The sequence below is a fragment of the Nuphar pumila genome, chromosome 17 (assembly GCF_984573655.1).
Source record: "Nuphar pumila chromosome 17, dmNupPumi1.hap1.1, whole genome shotgun sequence".
NCBI classification, from domain to species: domain Eukaryota; kingdom Viridiplantae; phylum Streptophyta; class Magnoliopsida; order Nymphaeales; family Nymphaeaceae; genus Nuphar; species Nuphar pumila.
In genome coordinates, this window is record NC_143265.1 from 51021023 (window position 1) to 51033534 (window position 12512).

Below are 12512 nucleotides of genomic sequence, written 5' to 3' on the forward strand. Positions count from 1 at the left end.
AACTTTAAGCCCCATATCCACTGCACAACTGCCATTCCAAACAACAACTTATGTGCTTGAGGGCAGAAACACCTTCCATGTTTGAGATATCAATCTCTAAGAACAACTGAGAAACGAAGGACTCGGAGGAATGATATAGGAGACACGTAAATAATAGAAAGGGAGATATGAGAGCTCCTACCTAAGACCTTTCAAGCTCTGAAGTAATTCACTAAGGGTTTCACTGATCAGGATCCTGGGGGGACTGGTGGCCTACGTTCCCAAGTTTTACCAGTAATCACTGCATAGGAAACCTCTGAATCAACTGAAGATAAGGTAGCTCCTCTTGAACATGGCATCAAGAGAACGATGTTGATACCATCACCAATGGCGTGGCCTTCACAAGAAGGGAGATAGAGAATCAACAAGCCCTACGAAACTCATTATGCATAGCCACTAACAAAAATAACATTGCAACACAATAAGCATAACAATTAAGTCATAAAGCATAAGCAACTAATAAAATAGATTGTAAACGAAATTAAAAAAAAATCAAGAAGCTCCACAGAACCCATTTTAGCATAGAATCAAAAGCCCCAAAATCAAATAGTCAAAGATCCCCAAAAAACAAATACAAATTTCATTAACTATATACCTCTAGAGCATCATCATCGAGAAATTTCGGAATGCCCAAAACCCCCAATAACATTATTGAAAAAAATTGAGAATGTCCAAAAAAACTATTAATAAAAACTCTAAATGCTAATGACCCACGTATAATACAATCAACACAATACAACCACCAGTATAGATTTTGGGTACACACACATTCACAAAGAGAGAGAGAGAGATCTGGGTTAGGACCGTGCTTGCCGGAGAGACCCTCGCCGTCAACAGTGGAAGCCGGAACGAGATGAAAAGGCCACAAGCGTTGAAACGAGGGAGGGTCCGTGGTTGCACTGAGGGTGGAGAAACCCCCTAAAAAACAAACCTTGGCATTTTTTTTTTTTTTTAAAATTTACAAATACCTTCAAAACGTTTGAGATATTTAGAATACCCGCTCCACCCTTGAAAAAATACCAATGTACACCGGTTCTCAATCACCTGCCAGATGTAACTCAAAGGCCCTCACCATAGTTGTCATAACGGGAACAGTACAAGAATCAGAATCGGGAGTCAATCAATCAAAAATTTTAGAGAATTCGAGAAGCGGAAATCAAAATGCTAATAAAAAGCGGTGGGGAGAATCGTTCAGAAAGTAGTATAAGAAGATAAAATGATGCATGTAAAAAGATAACTTTTACAGAATGAAGTTCTTTGAAGAAAAATAAAGTCTGTCAAAATGAATAATTACGAAATAACATTCATAGTTGACAATTATATATATCATCTTATTAAAAAACTACTTAAAATCATTTATTAGAATAACTAAATAACATGTACAATTAATAAAAAATGCAAAACTATTATTTTGAAGTTTGGATACAAAGCAAATAATAAAAATTTGTACTGCAATTGTTGTGTAACTCATCCCACATATTACAATTCTAAGATACTAAAAAATAAGCCATTTATTTAAAAAAAAAACTTAAAATATAAATTTAGTTATATGAAAATAAATAATATATGACAAGAACACAGTTTGAAGGATAATCTTGAATCTTTAATTATATTATAAAAATTTATTTTTGTTTGAATATAGGAGTTCATTATGTATATATATGTGTCCTTGTGTCAAATTTTATAAATTTTCCCTACAGGGATTATAGGGAAGTAAACAAGCCGGATTTAACCATTATAGAGTTTGACCTAATTGTATCTAACATAATCAGACTCCAACTGGGATGGGATCAGACAATATCAAATCCAAATTCGACTACCTTAAAATCTGATATTTACACATAATCGGATTCTTTTTCGGACTTAAATGCAAAACTCAATACCAAATCTGGATTCTTTTTCTGACTAATCAGATTTGAATTCAGAAGTCAGACTACATCCAACCCATTGACATTCCTAAATCCGTATCATGTTTGCAAGTCACGTATGTGCATGCCTCAAAAAGGGGTTGGCATAGTAGGGTGGGGCCTTGGATACTAGACGGGCAGTCAAGGTTCGATTCCCATGGGTGTCACCTCTCTGCGCAAGCCAATGCCTAGCATAGGTCCCGAGGGCAGGAGTTCTAGCCTCAGAGTTTTATACAGCCAGCACAGCGACTGTAGGTATGGCAGGCACGATCAGGTCTTCGTGCCAAGTGCAGTTTCTTAGAGTTATAAATTCAAAAAAAGTCACATATTTGCACGCATCCATGCTTTTGTGGCGTAGCGATTAAGCCAAGTTAGATCTCAATTAAATGGAGAGTAATAACAATAATACCTTCAACTCACTAAAACACCTCACTTCTATTTTATATAAGGGTAAATAAGTATTTTTGGGTTTCAAAGGGCTATATAGAAAACTGAAAGTCACATTTCTCAAGATAATGAAAGATTAACCCAAAGTTTTTCTTTGGCAGTTTCCAGTAAAAAAAAGGCACATATTTGAAAATTCAGAAAAGCAAGGCCTTTTTCTTAGACGGGCAAAAGATTGGTCGTCAAATGAAAATTTTCTTCTTAATTTGATAATGACTAAGTTCCTAGGCGGCTAGACCTCACGCGGTCTAACGACTCAAAAATAGATCTGTTATCGAGAAACTAAAACGATAGTTGATCCAAGTCCTCTCCACGGGATCTCATCTCATGCATGTAAGTTGTTGCTTTGATCAAATCAGATCACATATACGTGATCTAACATCGTCCATTTAGCCAAGATCGTCGTTAGAATTCAACTTGTGTGCATGTAGCGATGTTTTTATAAGCGATAATCTCTCTGACACCCAAGCCTTTATGGAGCTCGCTAATGAAAAATACCGGTACAATGTTGGGAGTTGAATTTGAATTTGGGACTAATAGGTCAACAACACCTTCTCCTTAATGCCGCTATCACTTGGTATGTGCAGGTAGGAATGTCAATGAATCAGATTTTATCCTATATCCTACTGAAATTCAGTTTAGTTGCATTTGGTAAGCCAAAACCATATCCAATCATAATCGGATGCGAATATAGTTTTGACTTTTTGCTACCGGATCCGACAAACTCTCGAATTTGATCTGATATATGTGAGTTTTTCACCATCTGAATCCAAATCCATTTAGCCAACATCCTATTAGTTGAATATGGCATTGGTCGCATCCAATCCCAACCGTCTACATCCCTATGTGCAGGATTTTTTGAATATTAAAAAACCAATGGCCGAAAAAAGCATTTAAATTTGGTGATTTAAAAGATTGTGGTTTTTCCACAACTCACTCAAAGATCCATTCCTATTAAATTGATCATGTTAAATTCATTTATAGGGTCAGATTTGATCAAAACAACTTGTATCAATGAGATCCAAAATATATCATGAGAGAGAGAGAGTACCTGCTAATGGTGTAGGCTCAGCAACAGGGAGGCGATGGTGGGAGTTGGGGGGAGATTCCAACTTCCAAGCCTGAACATGAAGGGGGTAATGAGAGGGCAGCTCTGGAATGATTTAGCTTTTTTTCTTTTAATATGAAAAAGCATTCTGTACAAAGGACAAAAATTAGGCAAAGAGTGAGAAGATTTTTGACGTGGTTCCGCATATTGACTGCATCCACCAAGAGAGAAGTCATATCCTTCTTTCTCTCTTTTTCTTGTCTGCTACATCTCCTCGCAATTCAGCAACCCAACTCAAAAGTCATGTATCCACGTGTTAACTTTTTTTTTTTTTTGCATAAAGACACAGGTAGGTTGTAACACAAAATAAAAACCAGCAGCTGCCCAACTCCATAGGCAGCCTGCCTAACAAGGTTGGCCTTAGCCACTCACAGCAACATCCTTTTTTTTTTAATTCAGGAATCTGGCTAGAAAAACAACTCACCTAAATCTCGTGTTGGGCTGGCTGGTAAACGAGTCCCCCAGCCCGAGCTAGACTCTTCAGCTTGTCATGAGCCAAGCTAAGCCTGAGCTTGTTAAGCTCGGCTCTTCCGTTAGTCATGAGCCCGAGCTTATTACGAGCTGGCTCGTTTCCTTTAAAGATTTATTTTTAAATAGTATTTAAGCTTGTTAATATATAAAATATATAATATTACAAAAAATAGGTATAATATATAACATATATCTAATATGTATATAAAATATATAATATGTAAAACGATCTTATACGAGTTGAGCCGAGCTTCTAGTCTCTTAGTCCTGTGTGGATGGCGAGGGGCAAAACATGATTTTGCGAAAAATCAAGTTTTTAGAAACCTTGATTTGCTAAACTCAAAGAAAGGACTTTTTGGGTGACCAAAAATCTAGTTTTCAGGTTTTCGGTCACTAAAAACTTAAAAACTATTTTTTAAAAAGTAAAGCCGGCCCTTTTTTGGCAAGCCATAGGCCAGAAAATAGTATGGCCGAAAAAACGCCGGTCAGCCATTAACTATGAAAAAAAAAAAGGGAAATGGCTGGCCTGGACCGGCCGTGTCTTGCGACCTCAGGTTGGCAATTTCCTGGCCAATGGCTGGTCGGAACATGGCCGGCCATCTGAAAAAAAAATAAGAATGGTTGGTCCGCCAGCCATTAACGTTTCAAAAATGTTAGAAAATAAAGTTTCCGACTATTTTTCGGCTGGAAAATAGCTGGCTATGTTAGTAGTGGTGGGGGTAGAGCAAAGAGGGTGGGGAGGGGTGAGGAAGAGCTCCTCTCCTTACCGATAAACTTGGTTGAAAAACAAGGTGGGGGGGATCTTTTGCAAAACTGAGTTGAAAACCTACTTTGCTCAAACGAGATTTACTCAAAATCTGGTTTGGTAGCACTAAAAGAGCCACCAAACCAGGTTTTGGGAGCAAAACCAGGTTTGACACTCGTCCAAACACACCTTAATGAGTTCCCCCCCTAGTCACTAATGAACCCCCTTTCTAGATAGAAAACCCGAGTGTCCTAGCTCGCAAAGGAGATCCACCGAGCTAGCCGTTGGTATGATTCAAGAGAGAACCAATCTTGAGGCAAAATTGATTTTTTTTCTACCAATGTTTGTTAAAATCGGTTCACTAGATGAATTAAATCGATCTTGAATCAACTCTTTTTTACCATCAAAAGACATGATTAAAAAATAAAAAATATTAACCTCTTTAAAAATATTTAAAAAACAATTTTGAATTGACCTTGTATCGGGAATCGCCAATTCAGGCTGTTTGAGATCAATTTTTAAAACATTGGTTTCCACCATCTTTACAAAATCCATCATAACCACTTGGGCAGGCAAACAACATTATGTCCTTATTCACATCCACATTCAATGCGATTTCTGGAATGTTTCTCTAAAATTATAGCAATTTTTTCCTAATCCATTCAAGAAAATGGATATAGCTAAAGTGGAAGAATTCCCGCAGAATACATTTTTCGTAGCAAATATTTTCTCTCATTGGGACCATGAAAAAAAAAAAATTAACTCCGCCTGAGTAGTTATACACTGCCGGTCCCAAGCCCGGATAAAGGAGGAGGGTTGCGGTAGGCCTGTGACAGCCAGCATAAAAACTTTGTCATATCCTATGAAAATGAACCAATATGAGAATTTCGTTGGGGCGTTCCCTACTGAGCGACGCGCTGTACTCTCTAGGCCCGGAGGCAGTGATAAATGTGCAAGGGTTGCTAGGTCGTCGCCCAGAAGCGACGCGTCACACCGGCGCCCGGGTGTGGTGTCAAATAGGCAAGGGTTCCCTCACTTTGTTGGACGGGTGGGGGTAAAGAAGTTAGTCCAAGACCATAAAATTAGGTTAGCCACTTGGAACATAGGGTCTTTAACTGGTAAGTTGGTAGAGTTAGTAGATGTTATGTGTAGGAGAAAGATTGATATTTTATGTCTTCAAGAGACCAAATGAGTAGGTGAGAAAGCTAAAGTGATAGAACCTTGGGGATATAAGATTTGGTATACAGGATTAAATAGGAATAAGAATGGAGTAGGGATTGTTATGAGTCTTCAGTTTATAGATAATGTAGTTGAGGTCCGTAGGAAGGGTGATAGAATTTTACTTATTAAATTAGTATTAGGTACGGATATTATTAATATTATTAGTGTTTATGCACCTCAAGTAGGTTTAGATGATTCCATTAAGCATCAATTTTGGGAAGATTTAGATGGAGTAGTACAAGAGACATCTTATGGAGAAAAGCTTTTCATCGGCGGTGACCTTAATGGACATGTAGGCATTAGTAGGGATGGATTTGAGAATATCCATGGAGGCTATGGTATAGGAGAAAGAAATGAAAGTGGAGAAAGGATTTTAGATTTTTGTTTGTCCTATGATATGATCTTAGCAAACACTTGGTTTAGGAAGAGGGAGTCTCACCTAGTAACATTTAAAAGTGGGGTTTATACGAGTCAGATAGATTTTTTCCTACTTAGAAAGAGAGATAGGGGTTGTTGCATCAATTGTAAGGTTATACCAGGAGAAAGTGTAGCTACACAACATAGAGTCTTAATTTTAGATCTTAGAATTAGACAATGCCGCAAAAGGGATAGACATAGGATAGATCCTAGAATTAAGTGGTGGGCACTGAAAGGAGCTAAACAAGGAATGTTTGTAGAGCAGGTAGTTAAGGAAGTTGATTAGTGTCTCGAGGAGGATTCAGAATCAATGTGGAATAAGATAGCGGGTGGTATGAGAAAAGTAGCTAAGGAGGTATTGGGTGAGTCTAAAGGCGGTGCACCACTAGGTAAGGATACATCATGGTGGAACGAGGATGTCAAATTAGCTATTAAGGTTAAAAGAGAGTGTTATATAAATCTAAGTAAGAGTCGTGATAATGAGAATTTGGAGAAGTATATGATAGCAAAGAAGGAAGCTAAAAAAGTTGTTCGAAACGCGAGGGCTAAGGTATATAAGGAGGTTTATGACAAGTTGGATACCAAAGAAGGTGAGAAGGATATTTATAGACTTGCAAAGATGAGAGATAGGAAATCGAAGGATTTGGGTATGGTTAGATGTATCAAAGATGAAACGCAAAGGGTTTTAGTCAAAGATGAGGAGATTAAGGAGAAATGGAAAGATTATTTTGATAAGCTATTTAATGATAGTCATGCTCAAGATCTTGGAGACTTCTCCATTCCTTTTCATGAGATAAATCGTGACTTCATGCGCAAGATTCAAAAGAAAGATATTGCAGAGGCTTTGAAGAAAATGAAATCAAGAAGGGCAGTTGGCCCAGATGGTATACCTATCGAGGCTTGGAAATGCTTGGGAGAGAAAGGTTTAGAATGGTTGACAAATCTTTTTAACTTGATTTGGCGAACAAATAAGATGCCTAATGAGTGGAGGAAGAGTACTTTGGTGCCTTTATATAAGAATAAGGGTGATATACAAGATTGCACAAACTATCGTGGTATAAAACTCATGAGTCATACTATGAAACTTTGGGAGAGGGTGATTGAGTCTAGGTTGAGGAAGATTGTCATGATATCGGAGAATCAATTTGGTTTTATGCCTGGAAGATCAACTATGGAAGCTATACATCTTCTTAGACAACTTATTGAAAGATATAGAGAGAGGAACAAAGATTTGCATATGGTTTTTATTGATTTAGAGAAGGCATACGATAGAGTACCTAGGGACGTTCTCTGGTGGACAATGATGAAAAAAGGTGTTTCTCTCAAGTACATTAGTATAATTAAAGATATGTATGAAGGAGTAGTAACCAATGTCCGCACTTGTGGAGGGGTGACAACCAATTTTCCGATAACGGTTGGGTTACATCAAGGATCTGCTTTAAGCCCTTTCCTATTTGCGATAGTGATGGATGAGCTTACGAGATCAATTCAAGAAAATGTACCGTGGTGTATGTTGTTTGCTGATGATATTGTTTTGATTGATGAGTCTAGAGCTGGGGTTAATGCTAAGTTAGAATTATGGAGACAGACATTGGAAGCTAGAGGTTTTAAGTTGAGTAAGAGTAAGACTGAATACATGAAATGTCGGTTTAGTAAGCAACGAAGTAGTGATGGGAGTGTAGTGAAGCTTGGTGAGCAAGATATACCGGTGAATGATTATTTCAAATATTTGGGATCCATCATTCAAAAGTATGGAGAAATTGATGGAGATGTAAATCATAGGATAAAGGTTGGGTGGATGAAATGGAAAAGTGCTACTGGAGTGTTGTGCGATCGTAGAATGCCATTGCGGTTGAAGGGAAAGTTTTATAGGACGACTATTAGACCCGCTTTAATATATGGTACGGAATGTTGGGCTGCCAAGAGACATCATATTCAAAAAATGAGTGTAGCTGAGATGCGGATGCTTAGATGGATGTGTGGAAATACAATAAAAGATAAGATTCGGAACGAAGAGATACGTAAGAAGGTAGGTGTTGCACCCATTGAAAATAAGATGCGAGAGAATCGTTTACGGTGGTTTGGACATATTCGGCGAAGGCCTAATGATGCTCCAGTTAGAAGGTTGGAGAAATGGGAAAATATATTAGTTAAAAGAGGTCGGGGTAGGCCTAGGAAGACTTGGATGGAGATGATAGGAAAGGATATGAATGCTTTGAACCTCACCGAGGACATGGCGTTGGATAGAAATGATTGGAGGAAAAGGATTCATGTGGAAGACCCAAAATGAATTTCTTTTTTGGTTCATATCGCTGACCCCAATTGTTTTGGGATGAAGGCGTAGTTGTTGTTGTTGTTGTTGTGGGACCATGAAAAAAATTGTATTTTTTCTTTCCCACCACTATTTTGCTGATCATTTTCTCACTTCCAAATATGCCCATAGTTGCATTTCATGTTCCACCTCTGATGGTACAGTTGTTTGGATGCAACTGCGGAGTGATGGAGCTGTTGGTCTTTTTTTTTTTGCAATGTGCATGTTAGATCTGTTTTTTGGCTCTCTATGATTGAAAACATGCTAATAGACTTGCGTCAAACTTTTTTGATGTGTACATAGGATTTTACAAGGATAAAAAAAAATATCAACAGTTCTAAATTTTGTGAAAATTTCTACCTTATAAAATCTTACAAGTGTCTAATAATATATTTTTAACCATAGAGATTGCAGTTATACAATCAGATTTTTCAAAAAATATATTGAACATACAGATTTTGAAGGGGAGGATAAGGGGTAGACCATTAAATGGATTGCCCATATACATAGGGAAAATATTTGCTACTAGTGATGGTAAGGAACTAATGAGCTAGAAATCATAGGTGCAAGTTGTATCGACTCAATCTAACCACATAGATATTTTCAACATGGTTTGTTTGCTAAGGATCAAGCTTTGGATCGTTCTTTTCTGATGTAAAAATGTGATCTTTTGAATTATAAAATTTTGGCACATTGTGGGCCGTTCTTATCTGATGTAAAAATGTGATCTTTTGAATTATAAAATTTTGGCACATTGTGGGCCATTGATTTTTGGGATTTTGGATATATAAATAATTAATCCAAGCATCTTAATAATCTCAATAATTATAATATCGCATGCTTTAGATATGATAAACATTTTTTCTAGTCACATTGGGATACGATGAAATACCCCATTCATGCATAAACAATTTTTTTTAATGCTCATCCTGGAATAAGCATTTTTATTTGCGTAACAAATCTTTGCACTTTTTGTCTTGATTAGAATTATTTCATAGAATTTATGATTATTCCCTCTAATGTTAGGGATGAAATATTCATTATAGGGAAGGTATTTCTTCTGGAGATCCTCTTGGGAAAGAGTGATCTCTAGAATTTTGAGAGAGAATTTCCTCATCAGCTTTATAGATATAAGGGCTGATTTCTTTTTCTTTTTCTTTTTTATCAGTGGCATAGATGGGGACGAAGACTCCATTTTTACTATTCTTCCATTAATGGGATTTTCAGGGGTCTTTACTGCATCTTTGTAACTCATTTTCTATGCAGAACTGACATAAGAAATCATATAGTGAATAACTTTCACCTTTTATATATTCTATGTCAAAATAAAAAGCAGATAATATGGCTTATCATCTAGAAAATATTTGCTTTGAAACTATGTTTTAAACATCTTTTTATAAGATTTATGTTGCTCACTTGTCGTCACCCCTTGATAAAAATTTCTGATTTAGTAAGTCCCCTTGAAATTTTGAAATCATTTTTACAATTGCTAAAATTTCTTTTTTAATAGTAGAATAATTTTTCTGGGTTTTATTTTAGACATGAGACATAAATCTTACTATTTGTTCTGGATTATGTTGGTCAACCTTTTGTTTTATGATACCTCCATATCCAATTTCAGAAGCATCATTTTTTACTATGATTAAATATTTGTAGAGAAGGCAATGTTTTTACCTTGCTTTTAATGTTTTTTACCGCTTCAAAATGATCCTTTATCCATAGAGGTAAATTCTTCCCTAACTTGTGGCTTAGCAATTTTCTAACTTTCGCAAGGTTTTTATAGAAATTGAAAACATAGTTTAGACTTCTGTTACGGTCCAGAATTGGCCCTAATTTACTTTGGTATCCTTTAGATTTTAGTTTGATTTAATGTTTCAATGTTTTGCTCTAATGGAGGGGGTGTAGCGGGTCATTGGATTTGGATGTTAGTATTTGATTCATTTAATTTTATCGAAGTGAGTCAGTATGGATCAAGGTCCAACAGTTATTCTTGACCCAAATCTAGATGTAGCTCCAAACTCAAGAGGAGATTCAGATCTAGATGGTGCCCCAGATCTAGTGTTGAGGTGGACAACCTAGTCAACGTGGGAGCCACACATGTTGATATGGCGATTTAGGTGATGGATCTAGAGTGAGACCAATACGAGACAAGTGTCAACGTCCTATAAACTTTCTGGAGTTGAGATGACATCTACAACATGTCTTGACACCATAACAAAGGAAAGCAAGTCAACGGGGCCCACAAGGGGGGTGTCCTCCCCTCTCTAAAATGTCTCCTACTTTCCATTCATGTCTATAGTTTAATATGATATGCTTAATTGTCTTTTATGATTTTAGGCTTATATGGAGTCATGTCAAAGATATGACTCTAAAATCCTCTTTCTAGTCTAGTTCTTGTTTCACAATAATACTCTTTTATAGCTTATGGATTAGTTCTTAGATTAGGACTTTACTCCAGACCTTTATGCTATAAATAAAGGTATGAAAAACTCCTTTGAATTATAGATTGATTTATGCATTGAATTTTCTCAGAAGGCCTAGTCATCCCCCCTCTCTTTCTCCTTTTGTCTTTCTGGCATCACTACTCTCTCATGCCCTCTTTTCTCTCTCCTCCCTCTTGGACGTCTTTGTCTCTCTGACATCTTCTTCTCTTCTCTTCCGCTGATCTCACTTGGAACCAAGTGTGTGGTGGTGGATCCAGCCTATGCAAAGGGCCCAAGCTCTTCACATGTTTCCTTTCAAAGATCCAAGAAGGCTATAATGCCTGAGAAAGCGATTTGAAAGGCTCTACAGTCATGGTTCTATTCTACTTCTCTCTACGAAGTCTAACTCAGGTACTCAGCCCTATAACCCTCTAATATTAAATTCTTAGACCTGTAACCAAACCCTAGGTTGCTTTAATTTGCTTTCCATAGCCGTAGAACCAAATTCACGTCTATTTGACCTTCCCAGCCTTTCAACAACCTATTTTATTTTTTCCTCACCTATAGTAGCTATCCTAACCATGATACATATCCCTAGGTGACCAGAAAACCCTTGGTTCAGTATATGTCATATTTAAAATGAAACTCTCCTCTGATTGGCCCCAGGGTCATTTTTAGCCTACGAGATTTTCCTGTTTCATTAGATCTTTTCCTGAAACTTACACCACAGTTACCCTTAGACCTCTACCCCATCGTGTCTAGTAGGGGTCTCAACCCATCCACAAAGCATTAAGAACCTCAGGTTCAATCATCTCGCTTCTGTCAGGCTTAGACTAGAGTACATGTCTGTTGCTAGCCTGAGGCTCCCTTTATAAGGAAATGAGGATCTTCCACAAAAGGCAAATGCTTATAATCGATGTCTATTAAAGACACTACAATCATAACCCAAAAAAGGGTATAAAATAAATAACACAAAGATAAAATAATAAACTTTATTTCATTCACATGAAAATGCTTAAGAAGCATTGATACAAAGAGAAGGGGAACACCCCTATTTATATACATTAAGAGAGGGAGAGAAAGAGGCTTAAAGGGGACTCAAGAGAGTCGTTGGCGCTAGTCCAACGACTCTAATTGTAGCCGTTGAAGTAGCTCCAACGACTATCTCAAAACTAGTCAAAGGTTTGACTAGTTTTGAGTCTAGTTCAATATGAGCTAGACTTGGCCTAAAAATACAAAAATAAATAAATATAAATATTATATATAATATAATATATAATAAATTATATTATATTATATTATATTATATTATATATACTTTTTAACACTCCCTTTCAAACTTACAGTATAATGAGCGGAAGTTTGTTTAAAAGGAAATGAAATCTAGGAGTAGGGAGAGATTTGGTGAAGAAATCTACTAATTAGT

The 12512-nt window shown here is 36.8% G+C and overlaps 1 protein-coding gene across 2 annotated transcripts in view; it reads right to left on the bottom strand.

The window, feature by feature from the left end:
• Positions 1–927, bottom strand: part of GONST3 (golgi nucleotide sugar transporter 3) — a 92963-nt gene extending 92036 nt beyond the window's left edge. The window contains exon 1 of one of the 2 annotated variants that reach the window (XM_089993192.1): positions 844–927. The gene's annotated coding sequence lies outside the window, so the exon portion shown is untranslated. Of the gene's footprint in view, positions 1–181; positions 411–843 lie in introns of those variants that run through there. The other variant, XM_089993193.1, reaches the window with a different exon arrangement.
• Positions 928–12512: the final 11585 nt, after the last annotated feature.